A 14,255-nucleotide genomic window follows, 5' to 3' on the forward strand; every position below is an offset into this window, starting at 1 on the left:
GAGAAGGAAATACAGTTTGAGCTTGATCCCATTCGTCAGGGTGGATCTGGGTGTTTGGAGCCAATCCCAGAATGCACTGCAGCATATCATATAAACACAAAAACCCTAAAACTATGTTAAAATTAAACATTCCAATCCTCTTAAATTCTCTTCTACTGTTAATTTTAGATTTTTTTAAAATTGTTGTCCTGCTGCTGGTAGCTAACCGATTACCCAGTCTAACTCACCGTCTCACTCCCTGTCTCACTTCCTGTCTCATTTCCTGTCAGATAAGACCAGAGTTTTAGCATGTTCACATAAAGACACTATTGTTACACATCCTGTGGAAAAGAATCACTTTTGGCTGAAATAACTTGCAATCACATGATTATTTGTATCATTGTAAAAAAAAACAAAAAAACAGTGTTATTGGTCTGCTTGGACAAAGTGGACAAAGAACAAAGACAGATGGGAAATGCCATCATTATCTGCTGTTGGTTAAATAAACAGTATCTAAGACAGCTTTAGATCGCCAACACATCAACATGTATCCCTCCTTGGAGCTAAACAAGAGCTCTGCTTTCAGTTATTCACACAGACTTGACATTTTAAAACAAAAAAGAATATTAAATCTCTTTATTTTTCATCTCCTTTTATTCAGACAGGAATAAGTGAATTAATGAATAAATAAAGTCAGTCAGAAACAACCATCTCAGCAGCAATCATTAGCAGCACTGTTAAATGTTGTCCTGTTGTGTCTTCTTTAACATTTCCTTATTGCTGCTTCCTGATTGTCTTGCTCCATGTAAGACTGTCAGGTCATCTCCTTATGACCCGACCAATCAGGACAGAGGGTTGGGAAGTAGCTCTGATTGGTCCGTGATAAAGGGAACAAGGGGAATAATAACATTGCTTGATACCAGGGCATTTGAAAACGCAGAGATTTCACCATTATCTCAAATTACTTCACTTACAGATGAGTACTGATTGGTATTATGACCTTTTCTCCAAACCCAGCAGAAAAAAGTAATGTTTTTTACATAATTCCTACAAACAGCAGCTTTAAATTAACTTTTTAAAATTGAAAGAAGCATGAATCAAACAAGTGAAAAGTATGAAAACAGCTGTAATTTATGTGAGGGTGTTAAAGCTCAGCTGTTGGTTTCATCATTCCACTGACAGTTTAATGTTCGTTATGAGCCGGGAGGCGCCATTTTGAACGGTTTAGGAAGTCTGCTATGTCTTCACACACACACACACACACACACACACACACACACATAAATATCTCTGGGGAACATCAACCATGGACACACTGTTGGTAATATTGACGGCACACCCCAAAACCAAAACCTCACAAACCCCCTCCCTCCCCTCCTCCTCTTCCTCCCCCCTCCCTGTTCGAGGAGTGGGCGGGGCCTCTCAGCTGCATCATCATGCCTTCAACACTGCAGCTTCACAAAGGGAAGAAAACCCATCCGGTTGCTGCTCCTTCATGTAAGTCCTCTTTCAGTTTCTCCTCAGCAGAGCTTTGTGCTATCTCACCGGCTGCTTACCGAGGTCAGGGTGTGTTGAGACCGGGTGTAAATCCGTGTGTGTGTGTGTGTGTGTAAAAACTTAGGCTGGAAACTTCGGAAAGTTTTACCCAAACTTCACACCTGATTTCTGCGCGAGTCCACAGCCTGTTTTCACTCCTTTTGACGTTTCTTGTCGTCTTTTTGTGTCAGTGTGGGAAAGAAAGAGAGCTGGAGACTGATCAGAGAGAGTGAGAGAGATATAAAGAGGGAGGGAGAGGAGGTAGAGAAAGCCTGAAGACTTTCGGTTTATCAGATTTCTTTGGTATTCGCTTTTCGCTCCCACGGCACTGTAGTAGTGTTTCTGTTGTGTCTCCTCTGTAATGGGTTTGGATTACAGCTTTAAAGTGAGACAGCACTTTACCTGTGCATTATGCTTCAGTTGTAGCTGTTAGAGGATTAACCACATTATAATGTCTCAAGTATAACCGTCAGATCTACATTGCGCAGTCTCCTTTAAAGTTACCTGACTGACTACGGTGGCCGGGAAGCGCAAATTTACAAATGATGAAACACTTTCACAAAGTTGGAGACAAATTTACATTTTTGAAATCATTTTCAAATTTTATAAAACAAAATCAGCAAAACATTTTTACAAATGGAAGCTTCTGATGGAAAAGGAATGTACCGATAATTTTCAAAATAAAAGACCTCTACCATGTGAAAATGTGCGACAGCAAGGGAATATATGTATGTATATATATATATATATATATATATATATATATATATATATATATAATTTTAATTTTTTAGAATTCTGTTTCTGACCCTTTACACTTTATTTTGTATTTTTACCACCTTTCATTAGCAAGTTATTGATCCTAGCAGGTCGAATCTAACTTTACCCAACTTCACCTTGTAATCATAGATATCCCGCTTTTTTGCATTTTGGATTAACATAAATTGGATTATTCATGTTTATCAGGGAATATAAAAATCCTTAATAGGAAAACAACACAAAATCCAATTGTATTACTATATTTTAATGGAAATTGGCTTTGTTTGTTTGTTTTAAAATCTGCTACATATATTGAAAAAAGAAAAATACCTGTTCTTTTGTTTTCGGATTTGCGTTTTAGAATTGGAAATAGGTACACAGACCATATAGGGCCCTATGTAATCCATGTTATTTTTTTCCAAATTATTTTTTTCCATTTTAATTTTTTATAATTCTGTTTTTAGTGTGTGCTTTTTTGTGTCAGTGAATAAAATATCCTTTAATGAAATGCAAAAAATCCTTACATTTATTACTACAACACATCATTGCACAATTTTGCGCAATATTTCAAGTCAAAACATAATGTTGTAACATAACAATGTACCAATAAGTGTTATAAGTACAAAGTGCTTAGAGCACAGGGTTTTTTCTCTGTTTTTCACATGGCTTTTGGACGACAAGTGGTCATCACACATATTTTTACGTTTCCAGTCAACAGCATGTTGGCAGTAATTGCAAAAAAGCATGTCACCTGACACAGAAGTCATTTGGGAACTGTTCAGCTCTGTATTTTGGAGTAAGAGATGAGTTTTGTATTTTTTTTTGCAGACTTAGCCGGTGTTTCTGGTGGCCGCTTCAACATGTTGTTTTTATTTCGGGAGGGGGCGGGTGAGTGTTTGTGAGGAGATGCACAGGTGGTGCCATGAAGGAGTGTTCCCCAGAAACATTTCTCAAGAGAAACGTTCCTTCTCCTTATGATGACAGCATTTCAGTCACATTATGTCAATTTCCGCGGTATTCCACGTTAAAAAGTAGATTCCGTTTTTATTGGCCAATTCCGCAATTCTGTCCGCGATTCCTTGAACGTGGAAATCATAGGGCCATATATATATATAACGCCCAAATTCTACCAGATCCATGTCCAGACAGTCCAGAGTTGATAGGTTTCTATTCTAGTCAACGTGTTAACTTCCACTGGATCCGCTCCGTTGCATTACGGCTGTGTCTCTGATCCGGATCAGATACACAAGACTTCTATTTTGCCGGAAGCTGGAGCACGATGCATCTATCTCAACAGAGCAGATGGAACGGGACAGGAAGTCAGACACCACAACAAAATGAAAACATCCGGTTCATTTTCAGAATAAAACACTTTGTGTTATCACCAGATCGTATTTCACTGAACTACAACATCAAACCGTCATGATGAACGGAGCCAGGCCTGGAGGCAACAGGTCAGAGGTTTTCAGAGGACCAGAAAGACAACATGGATGAGGAGAGGAGGAGGAGAATCCTTGACTTGGTGATTACCGCTTGAAAACCTTGGTCACATGACTCCAGCCTCATAATAATACGTGAATAATGTAAAGCCCTCTCATTCATCTTGTTAAGTCTAACGTTTCCTGTAGTTGTGTTCTTCTTCTGTTGTTCCTCTCAGGTGCTTTGAGCTGACTTATCGTTCAGTAAGATTTCGCTTGTATTCAGAAGAATCCCCGACCTCTCTCTCATAGTCATTATTCTCAGTGTTTGCTGTGATATGTCTGTTGTTTACAGTTTGTCCTGCTCACTATGATCCCTACCTGCCTTTTGGCCCTGCAGTTATCTCTCCAGTGATCCTCCTCTCATATAACCTCAGCATTTTCCTCAGATACCTGAAGTTTGTGGACTGATAAAGGACTTTCTTGCGCACTTTCAGTTCTTTATCTGCAGGAACATTTAAGATAAGATCTAATATTGATCCATGGGAGGCGTAACAAGAAACTGAGCAGCTGGAGCTAATAATTACAGACATTTAAAAAATATGTCTCCTGTTATGTAATAAAATATAAGAGTTTGTTGTTAAGCTGACAGTGTGGCACTCCTACAGTGTGTAATATACATTTGTCAACCTCTGTGGCTCCAAAGAAATTATCCTTGATACTTATTACACAGCGAGGTTATCTTTCTGTATTCCTAAGTTGAAGCATTTTGATTTTATTGTCCATTAAATGATGTAATCTCTCAAACTTTCCAATAAAATAACCCGGAGGCTGTAAACTGTGCTGCTCCTCTTGAACACGCTCAGCTCGTGGGGCCTCATCGTACACCGGGGGCCTCATTGTTGCCAACTCATCAGGCTGTGTCTCTTCCATATGACAAATACTGCAAAGGTAGCAACCGGTGTAATTCGATAATGTTGCTGTTTTCTGGTTTCTGTTCAGCTTTTGCTTAGCTTACACTTGACTAAACTTGTGCTTCCACGGTATTTGTTTCCACGTATACATCAATTATTTCTATAGGGACGAATATGCTGTGAGAAAATGCACATTTGTGATCAATATTTCTCTCTCTCATTAAGATGTGTCAAATGTTTTCTAACAAGAACTTGATATCACAAAGTGACTTATTTCCTTGGACCTATAAGCAGAAATCTCATGTCTTGCGGTGCACTCAGAATTTTCAACACTTTGAACTCTTTGAGGGTTTTACTGTAAATGGACTAAAGAAAACGGCAATATTTCTTGCCTTGCTTATAGTATCACTATACACCATATGGTCACCTTTATATCAGATTATGTAGCGCATTGGCAGATTCTGTGTCATCTGTGCTTGTACATTAGGGGTGAGTATTGCCAATAACCTCACGATACAATACGATACGCATCCCGATACTTGGTTCAAAAATACGATAGTATAACGATATATCTAGATATCACAATATTGTGATATATTGTGATATTCTACACAGTAAACTAAGAAAAAATAGGGATGGTGTATATGTAAATCACACAATATTACTCAAAATTGAAAGGACAAATTAAGTCAAAACTATTTGATTGAAAACAAATTTTCCACTTTATTGTTTTTGAAATACTGAAGTTATATTTTAGTTCCAACTTGGCTAAATTTGTATTATTACAAAGATATCGATATTAAGAGTTGAAATATCGATATCATATTGGAGGTCAAGTATCCTGATATATTGCTGTATCGATATTTTTTCACACCTCTAGTTTACATCTGGGGCCCGTATGCACGTCCGGCCATTAGTGATGAAAACGGACCGTTTGTACTGATCGTGAAAAAAAAATGGATTACTGGTTTGCATGAACCAGGTTAACGCCCCAACAAAGCATTACATTTATAGGCGGCAGCTAACAATAAAAACATTAGCTAACAATAATAAAAATATGAACAACTTGTTCAACTAAGTAGTAGATCTGGTGCTGACTGGTGATGATTTTGGATGTTTCCTGTAATAAATCTATATGTTTACTAAAATTGCAATATTTAATGTTCAGTGAAGATCAAATTTGTGAGAAAACAATATAATAATGAATATTGTAGCTGCTGTTGTATCGCTGCAGAGACATCCTCGCCTACAAATCATCGTCTGTAGCTGTAAGAAAGCAAATATATTTGGAATAATCTCAACAAATGTCACACCGTCATGGTTTTCTTTAATTTATTTGTTCTATTTAGTTGCAAAAACAATCACATAAAATGCCAAACATAACGCAAGGATAGTTTTTAAGTATTCAGAGATTACTAATTTATGAAATTATTTATTGAGCTTTTATTACGTATTGTTCCCTATAGTAGTCACTCATCTTTAACGTCCCTTAGTATTTATGTAGAAATGTTATTCTCTCTTTCATTGTGTATCTTTAATATGTTTGTATTACTCCACTGTGTGTGCTGTTTTTTTCAATTACGCTGTAGCGTTTGATGTGTGTTTGTGACGACTGAAACCAGATACTGAAAGGCTTAACTTAATTAAAGATGGACAGGTTGTGTGGTCTGTGAGACAAACCTCCTCCTCTCTGTTTGGGCGGATGTAATTATAGAGGCCTGATGATTCTAAATCTGCAGCAACAGAAACAGATTGTTAAAGACCCGACTCTCTGTCCTTCCGTCCATCTGTCTGTGAAGTCGGTTTATTTCTGGAGATCTTTACTTTTTAAACATCTGACACCTTTTTGTCCTGAAAGCTTGATTCATGGAGAATAATCCTCCACGAAGAAGAGACATGAGTAAAGAAGAGGAGCAGACACACAGACAGACAGACAGGTGTGGTCTTAATATGGACAGTCCAAATTGGGTGGTACAAACATATAATATTGAGTTACAGGGTTCAGGGTTGGCGTGGCTGCCCGTCTGTCTGTGACTCAGTATTTTAACAGGAAGTGAGTGTTATTTTTTTCCCTGCTGTTGCTGAAGTCACCATGCAAAACGGCTGTGTGTGTGTGTGTGTGTGTGTGTGTGTGTGTGTGTGTGTGTGTGTGTGTGTGTGTGTGTGTGTGTGTGTGTGTGTGTGTGTGTGTGTGTGTGTGTGTGTGTGTGTGTGTGTGTGTGTGTGTGTGTTCTTAAACACTTTTTCCATCCTGTCTCTGCTCAGGGACACCTCATAGAAATAACAATGTCCAGTTTCTGCCGTGTTCATGGAAAATGACTCGTTCAGACGCTCATGTAAGACTTTAAAAAATCCCCTCAAGTCCACCTGATGAAGACATATTCCTGTTTCAGATGAGACCACAAGCTGAAAGACTTGTGAGTGAGTAGTTAATAATAAATATACAGAGTTAATGTGCAGCTGTGTCACCATATTAAGTCTGGTTAATTTGATGTTGGGAAAAACAAGAGACAAAAACAGAGAAGAAATGTTATCTGAAGACTCCAAACAGAGCAGGTCTAGACTGTACTCTATGTTCTATTATTAACAAAGACCCAATATCAAAACAGGATAAGATCCAGTCCCATCTTACAGACAGGACTCAGTTTGACTCTAATCTCATCTTAATCCACCATGAGTAGAGCACTTTGCAGCATTTAGCAAGTTACAGTGGCAAGGACAAACTTCCTTTAACAGGCAGAAACCTCTAGCAGGACCAGACTCATGTTAGAGACATGTTCCCATCTCTACAAACTGCACCTTTAATCAAACACATCACTAACGCTGCAGACATTGTTTCTCTCAGGCTCAGTAAACAGGGAGGTAATAAATCCTGAGTTCAGGCCCAGTCGCTTGACATTTGTTAGACGAGAGTCCATGGTTACCTGAGAATCCAGCAGCCGTCACACACCTGTTGACTGGTTTAAAGTAGTAGTTATTGTTTTTATGTTTCAGAGTTTGTGTTTCTGTGATACCCGGTTTAATCTTTGCAGCTCTTCAGCCAAACGTTTCAATTTGTTGTTTTATTGCTGAAGAAATCGGTTGATATTGTGTCATATTAGGTTATAACTTCCTCTTTCTTTTTGACCACACTGCTACATAGTTTAGAGTTTTCTCCGCCTCGTTCACACGTTTACGTTGTTTGTTTGACACACCAGCGTCAGGAGTTGTTTTTATTTAAGTGTTTAATGAAGTAGTTTCTCTTGATTCTTAATTTTCCTCTGACTTTTCTAAGGAGGAAACACTTCTCAGAGAGAGTAAGGCATTGCTGTTTTTCTCTCCGACTCAGCCATAAAGAGGATCTGACTCTTTGCCTCACAGCTGTAGTTAACCTTTACAATTTGCTTATGTTTGTTTGTTTGTTTGTTTGTTTGTTTACAGGCTGTAAAGTAATAAAAGAAGCAGAGTTGGATTTTATTGCGCATGTCTTGTTCCTCGCCTCAGGTTAGAGGACTCGTACAGTTTGATCTGCTGTTAAACTTTCACCTGGCTGTTTGAGTAATGAAACACGAGAAACAGAACATTGTTGCAACACCCAACACGTCAGATTACACATTTTGGAGAGGGTACAGGACAGACTGTACCTTAGAGGGGGAAATATGATATGCTTTCTTTTTGTTTAACAGGAAAGAAAATGTGGTCAAAGTTAAGTTAGGGCTGGGCGGTATGGCCTGAAAAAAAAAAAACATTGTTTTTTCCTCCTACGAAAAACCCAAAACATCTAACGACAAAGACATGACTCAACACAAGTTGTGGACAACATGTGGATAAATCATACACTGTTTAACAAATGGACGTAGTATCTGTGACGTCATCTGTCTGTTTCTGAGGCCAATCATCGGTGGGTGCCGTAAAGAGTGTGACGTAAAGAGGCGGGCTTGAGCCTCCTAGCCAACAGCAACAGTGTTCCCGCCTGTCAGTCAATTCAGCGGTACCTCTCATTATGGAAAATTTATAATCTCAATATCTTTGAAACTGCTGCGTTATGAAAAAATTCACCCCCTGTACAGTGTGTTCCGATGGAGAAATTAGCTATCCAGACTACAGTCGTTTTTTTAACCAGGTTGTAAACATGTTTATTTCTGCTGTAAAGATCGGCTTTTTTAAATTGGTGTGTATGTGGTTTCCGGTACTTTCGGAGCCAGCATCAAGGCGGGCAGATCGGCAGGACAGGATTTCATTGGTTTCATATTTTGGCTCCTGATGGCAGGGATTGTTGGTGTTTTCCCGGGTTTACTCCAAGAACACATTATGCATTGATTGCCATCGGGACACAAAGATCATTTTAACCAGTATAACAAAAAGTGTGTCTAAATCTGACTACCAACCCCAGCTTTAAGGTTAAATTAGCTGTTTAAAAACAGCAACAAAATCAGAAAATATAGTTCATCAAATGTTAAGTTTTATTCATAAAATAACTGATCAGAGAATAATCCCATGATATTCTATTTATTGTGTTATATGTTTAGTTTTGTCCTCCTGTTCCATCATGTTTCGGTATAAAGGTTGGTTAAATGCATCTCTAAGGTTTTCTATGTTTTGTTTACATCAGAAGTGAATAATGAGAAATCTAAATCAGTAGCTTTACAATTCATCAAAGTAAGTAAAAGAAAATCATACTTTTACGTCTGTTTTGTTTGAATATAATCGGATAAAGACTCATGAGTAGATACTTTAGATTTTCATCAACAACAAAAACTCTGCCTGGTCTCCTTTCATTAGAAAGACAGACAGCGAGCATGTGTTACTCTTTTTAATAAACCACTTAAGTAATGATTTGGAGCGAATTAAATAATTTAAATTTTTTCCTCTCAATTCAGAAAACATGGTTTTGATTAAATTTGTTTTGATTTGATTATTCCAATTTAAAATACGATCAAATAAGAGAGGGTTTTATTTGTTCCATGTGAAGTTGATCTGCAGTTACAGAGCAGGGGGATTGCAAACTTGAGATATTCACGATGGTGTGAAAATAAAAATAATCAGTTTACTAAATTTTAATTATAAACAATGCCATCGATTAACGAGAGCCTTCTAGTGTGAAGCAACCAGGAAAATAAGAAAATGTTCTTTTTAACAAATATTTTACCTCTAAACATTCAGACTCTTTCCAAACAGAGCAGGTCTAGACCGTACCTTATGTTCTATTATTAACAAAGACCCAACATCAAGACAGGATAAGATCCAGTCCCACCTTACAGACAGGACTCTGATCTCATCTTAATCCACCATGAGCGTAAAATCAAACGGTACCATGTTTCGGTACTTGAACGCATCCCTGTGACTGTGAGGGAGTGGAAGAGGAGGCAAGTTTCCATACTTTCGCCCTGTAATAAAGTCAGAGACTGACCGGGTGGAAGTCTCTGCTCTCTGCAGCTGACGGGCGCACGCACTCACTGCGAGACAGAACTGCAGGAGGATTAAGGTTATTTTATACAGTCTATGGTTGAGACTGACCCTCTCACCCCGACTACATGCCCTGTTTATAACCGTTCCTGTGTGCGTGAATGCCCAACAAGTAAGTTGTGTGTCCTGTTATTATAAAGAGACGGAGAACTGACTTTTCCCCGTCCACAGGCATTCACGTGTAATCATTGATAAACTCCCGAAAGAGCAATTAGACGCCACGAGCACGTGTCAGCTAATATATCTAATCACCTATATAATCCTGTTTCTGTTCATTTCATGTTAAATTAAATGAACATGTTAAATTAAACAAATTTGAGATTTTATTTTTTTATTAACATTTATACCACATAAACACACAAAAGTACTGAAAATTGGTACCGTTGAGTACCGGTACAGATTCCCAGGTACCGGGTATTGGTACCGTATCAGTTCAAATGTGAAAGGTACCCATCCCTACTGATAACTGAAGGCTCGACCTCCCATACTATTTTTAGAGGCTTTAGGACGATGAGCAGGCCTGTATGATGGGAGCGTAGTGATCTAGAGGGGTAATAGGGCACTATGAGCTCTTAAAGATACAAAGGTGTCTGGTAAAGTCCCTTTGGGGTCTAATGAAGATGCACAAGTGACGTTCATGTTGCAGACAGAGAACAGAGAGGTGAGGACCTGAATAAGAAACTGCTCAAATGTTGGTCTCTGTGTGTTTCTGTAGCAGAGCTGTTTGAAGTGTGGTAATAGAAAGAAGGAAACCACACAACTGTGGGTGCCCAGAAGTTAAACTGTCGTTGCTGTGATGTCGAAACAGGAATCAACATCGTCTGACTTTAACTTGTATCAGATCAAACTACAGTGTGACTGTGATATCCCCCCCTCTCTCGGGTTGATCTGTGCGAACATAAGATAACAGTGAAATAATTCGAGACCTCCTCCATCGCTTTGGCAGCCTGCTCGAGACTTGACACCATTCTTCTTCTGTGATGTCGGTACTTTCCAGTCTGAAGCTCCGACAGCGGAGCAGCTGGTTTCCATTTCTCTGTCAACACAGAGGTCAAAGGTCACAGAAGGAGAGAGGGAGGAAGGAGGCCGTAACTTGGTTTTTGCTCTACACAGGAAACCATGTGACCTTTTAACCCATTCCCAACCTCCACGCCCTTTACACCCTAAAATAAACGAACAGATAACTAACATGGCGAGCGAGCTGATAGCCATTAACCCTTTACTGCCCTGTAAACACTCTGCCTTACTCTGTTTCAGATTTACAGAGCTGTAGGTTAAAGTATGTGATCAAGTATGTTGTTATGACACATAAGACCAACTTTAAAGCATCAGGTGCACAAGATCAGATATGCACAGAGAGAAATCGAACACGTGCTCACCTTGTTACAGTCGTTGTGAAGGTTTCACTTCTTATTCTCAAAGAAAACAACTTTTTTTCCAAAGATCTGTTTATTTGAATTTTTACACATTACATGCAAAAGATAAATGTAAACAATTACAGCAAGTGATGTTTTTAATAAAAGAAAAACAATAAGCAAATGAACGAAAAAGTGGCCAAAAATAATAAATGATAATAATTTAAAATAAAAAAAATGGAAAAATGATAAATAAATAGAAAGGAAAATAAAAAATGTGAAACTACAATAAGATAAATAGTTTAATATTTAAAAAATAAATAAATGCAAAAGGTAAAAAAAAAAAGCAATATGATAAACAATAAAAAATAAAAATAGATAAAATAATAAATACAAAATAAATAATAATAATAGTAATTATAATACCAAAAAAAATTAATAAATACAATTTTAAAAAACACCACATGTGATAATCAACAACGAGAACAACAATAACATGTCCTTCTTTGAATATAGGTGTCGTGCTATAGAAGGAATTCAAAGCCTCAAAGGATCAAATATCCTTATATACGTGTATCTTGGCAATCAATTACCTTCATTGGAATAGACTGAGAATTATTACTATTATTATTTTTCTTTTCTTGACATAAATTAATAATGTAATGCTTCAATATCTCCCACTTTAGTGTTTCTTTTCTTTTTGTCTGTGTTTTTTTGTCATCGTGCTTCATGATTTCATATGAAAAATAAAAAGGATCAAATAAAGAAATAATCGATGGAATAAGAAAAACTCAAAATCTGCAACCAGCTTTATTGAGGTGCAGTGTTTTTATAAGGTCAAAGAAAGGCCGCCATATTTAAAAAACTTGGTTTGTGGATCCGCACAGAGTACGTTTGATCTTTTCAAGTCTGCACAAATAAAAGGCATTGCTAACCCAAACAAAACAACTTTTAAAGGAGACATACATATTCAAAATCATGACAGATGCGTTTTCTTTAATGTGGCTCACATCCGTCTGTATTCATGTCAGTGTTTTGCTTATCAGTGTTGTCATAGACATAAAAAAAAAAGGGTGCGTCCTGCACAGAGTGAGGTGATAAGACCAGAGTTATTTCAACAACTAGAAGAAGAGTGATCTCAGACATGACAACACTCAGGCTTCAAGAGGAGCAAGTGATGTCCTGTCATAAAGATAAAAAAGGAGTGATACCAAAACTAACCCGGGATATACAGATCATTTCAACCAGTATAGCAAAAAGTATATCTTAATCCGACTACCAACCCGACATTTAAATAGCGATCAGAAAAGATGTCCTACCCCTCTTAGTTCCTGTCACAGATATTTTTTGTAGTTCAATAACTTTGAGACATGACTCACTTTGTATAGATTTGCGGCCTGCCACGATGTTTTTACAATAACAAAGCTTTAAAAACAAAACTGTAGTGATTTGGACTTTAGCCAACTCACAGGCCTTTTGACTTCTGCTTCTAATCTTATTATCTCTAAATGAAGCTAAAAAGAACATTTAACTAACAACTGCTTCCATTGTCTATTAATCTCTGCTATTCTCTCCATTAATCCATTAGTTGTTTGGCCTTTGAAATATTGAATAATGTTAAAAATATCACCCAAAGCCAAAAAATGTAGCAGCAAAAGACTGGAACTAGAGTTTCACAATATGATTCTTTAAGGCCGATAATGATAACCAATGACTTCATGTTCCTGGCAGCCGATTAAGATTAAATGAGAAGCTGAAATGTGGTTAAACTTGTCACTGACGTTGTTGATCAGACTCTGGATGCTTGTAGAGATCGTATCATACAGGGCAGGTAGGGACACATCTGAAGAGTAGTAGTGACGCAGGATACTGTTCTAAATATGCCATCAGCTGCTGACATCTTTGTTCCTCTACCTCAGGAAGAGCCGGGTCATCAGGTGCTGTAAATCCACTGTGTTTGTCACTTATTGCTTTAGCCTCTGGTTGCCTCAGGTGAACTTCCTGCAGTTAAAATTCCTAATGAATCAGCTAGTGCTAATGCTAGTTGCGGCTACTGCTCCACACATCTTCTTGAAACAGTGAAAACATCCACAAAGGTGACACCATTTTGTCTCTCTCGTCTCTTTGACCTACATCAGACTGAGAGTACAGCTGCTATGGATCATTATGAGTATTTGTTTTGTTTGTTTGATGTGGTTTTAATTTGGGATGTCCCGATCCCGATCTCAGCTATCGGATCAGAGCCAACCTGGACCTTTTTTAATTTATTGGTGATCAGCATTTGAGCTGATCATCTCATCCGATCATTTACGCACAAAAAGGCGAAAACATAAACCAAACACTGGACAGTCTGTTGCATTAGCATTAGCATCCTCATGGCTACCGTTCTCTGCACCGGCATGCCGCCCCGTAGCTAGCGGCATGCAACCAGGCGTGTTTCGATCTCACTGTGACTCCCAATATTTACGTCTCGTAACCAGATGCTGCCGTTGTGAATCACACACTGTCTTGTGAGAGTTGCGTTTAGAGCAGCCTCGGAATTGGGCTTTCTTTTTTTTTTGCCTTTATTGACAGGACAGTTGAAGAGAGACTGGAAATGTGGGGAATGGAGAGTGGGGGAAGACATGCAGCAAATGGTCGACTAGCCAGGAGTCAAACCGGCGACCACTGCAACGAGGACTATGTTTTTCTTTTTTTCAAAAATATTTTATTAAATTTTTTTCGATTTTACAAAGACAAATATGTTGAAAACAGGGGCGCTGGTGGCCTAGCGGTATAAGCGTCCCACGTATAAAGGCTTTAGTCCTTGTTGCAGAGGTCGTCGGTTCGACTCCCAGCCGGTCGACCAT

At 38.2% G+C, this 14,255-nt stretch overlaps 1 protein-coding gene across 4 annotated transcripts in view; it reads left to right on the forward strand.

Moving 5' to 3' along the window:
- The first annotated feature begins 1,356 nt into the window (after positions 1–1,356).
- Positions 1,357–14,255, forward strand: part of st3gal8 (ST3 beta-galactoside alpha-2,3-sialyltransferase 8) — a 45,921-nt gene continuing 33,022 nt past the window's right edge. For 3 of the 4 annotated variants that reach the window (XM_034684759.1, XM_034684736.1, XM_034684752.1), the window contains exon 1: positions 1,357–1,476. The gene's annotated coding sequence lies outside the window, so the exon portion shown is untranslated. Of the gene's footprint in view, positions 1,540–14,255 lie in introns of all 4 variants that reach the window. The other variant, XM_034684743.1, reaches the window with a different exon arrangement.

Source organism: Notolabrus celidotus, chromosome 1 (genome assembly GCF_009762535.1).
Source record: "Notolabrus celidotus isolate fNotCel1 chromosome 1, fNotCel1.pri, whole genome shotgun sequence".
NCBI classification, from domain to species: Eukaryota; Metazoa; Chordata; class Actinopteri; order Labriformes; family Labridae; genus Notolabrus; species Notolabrus celidotus.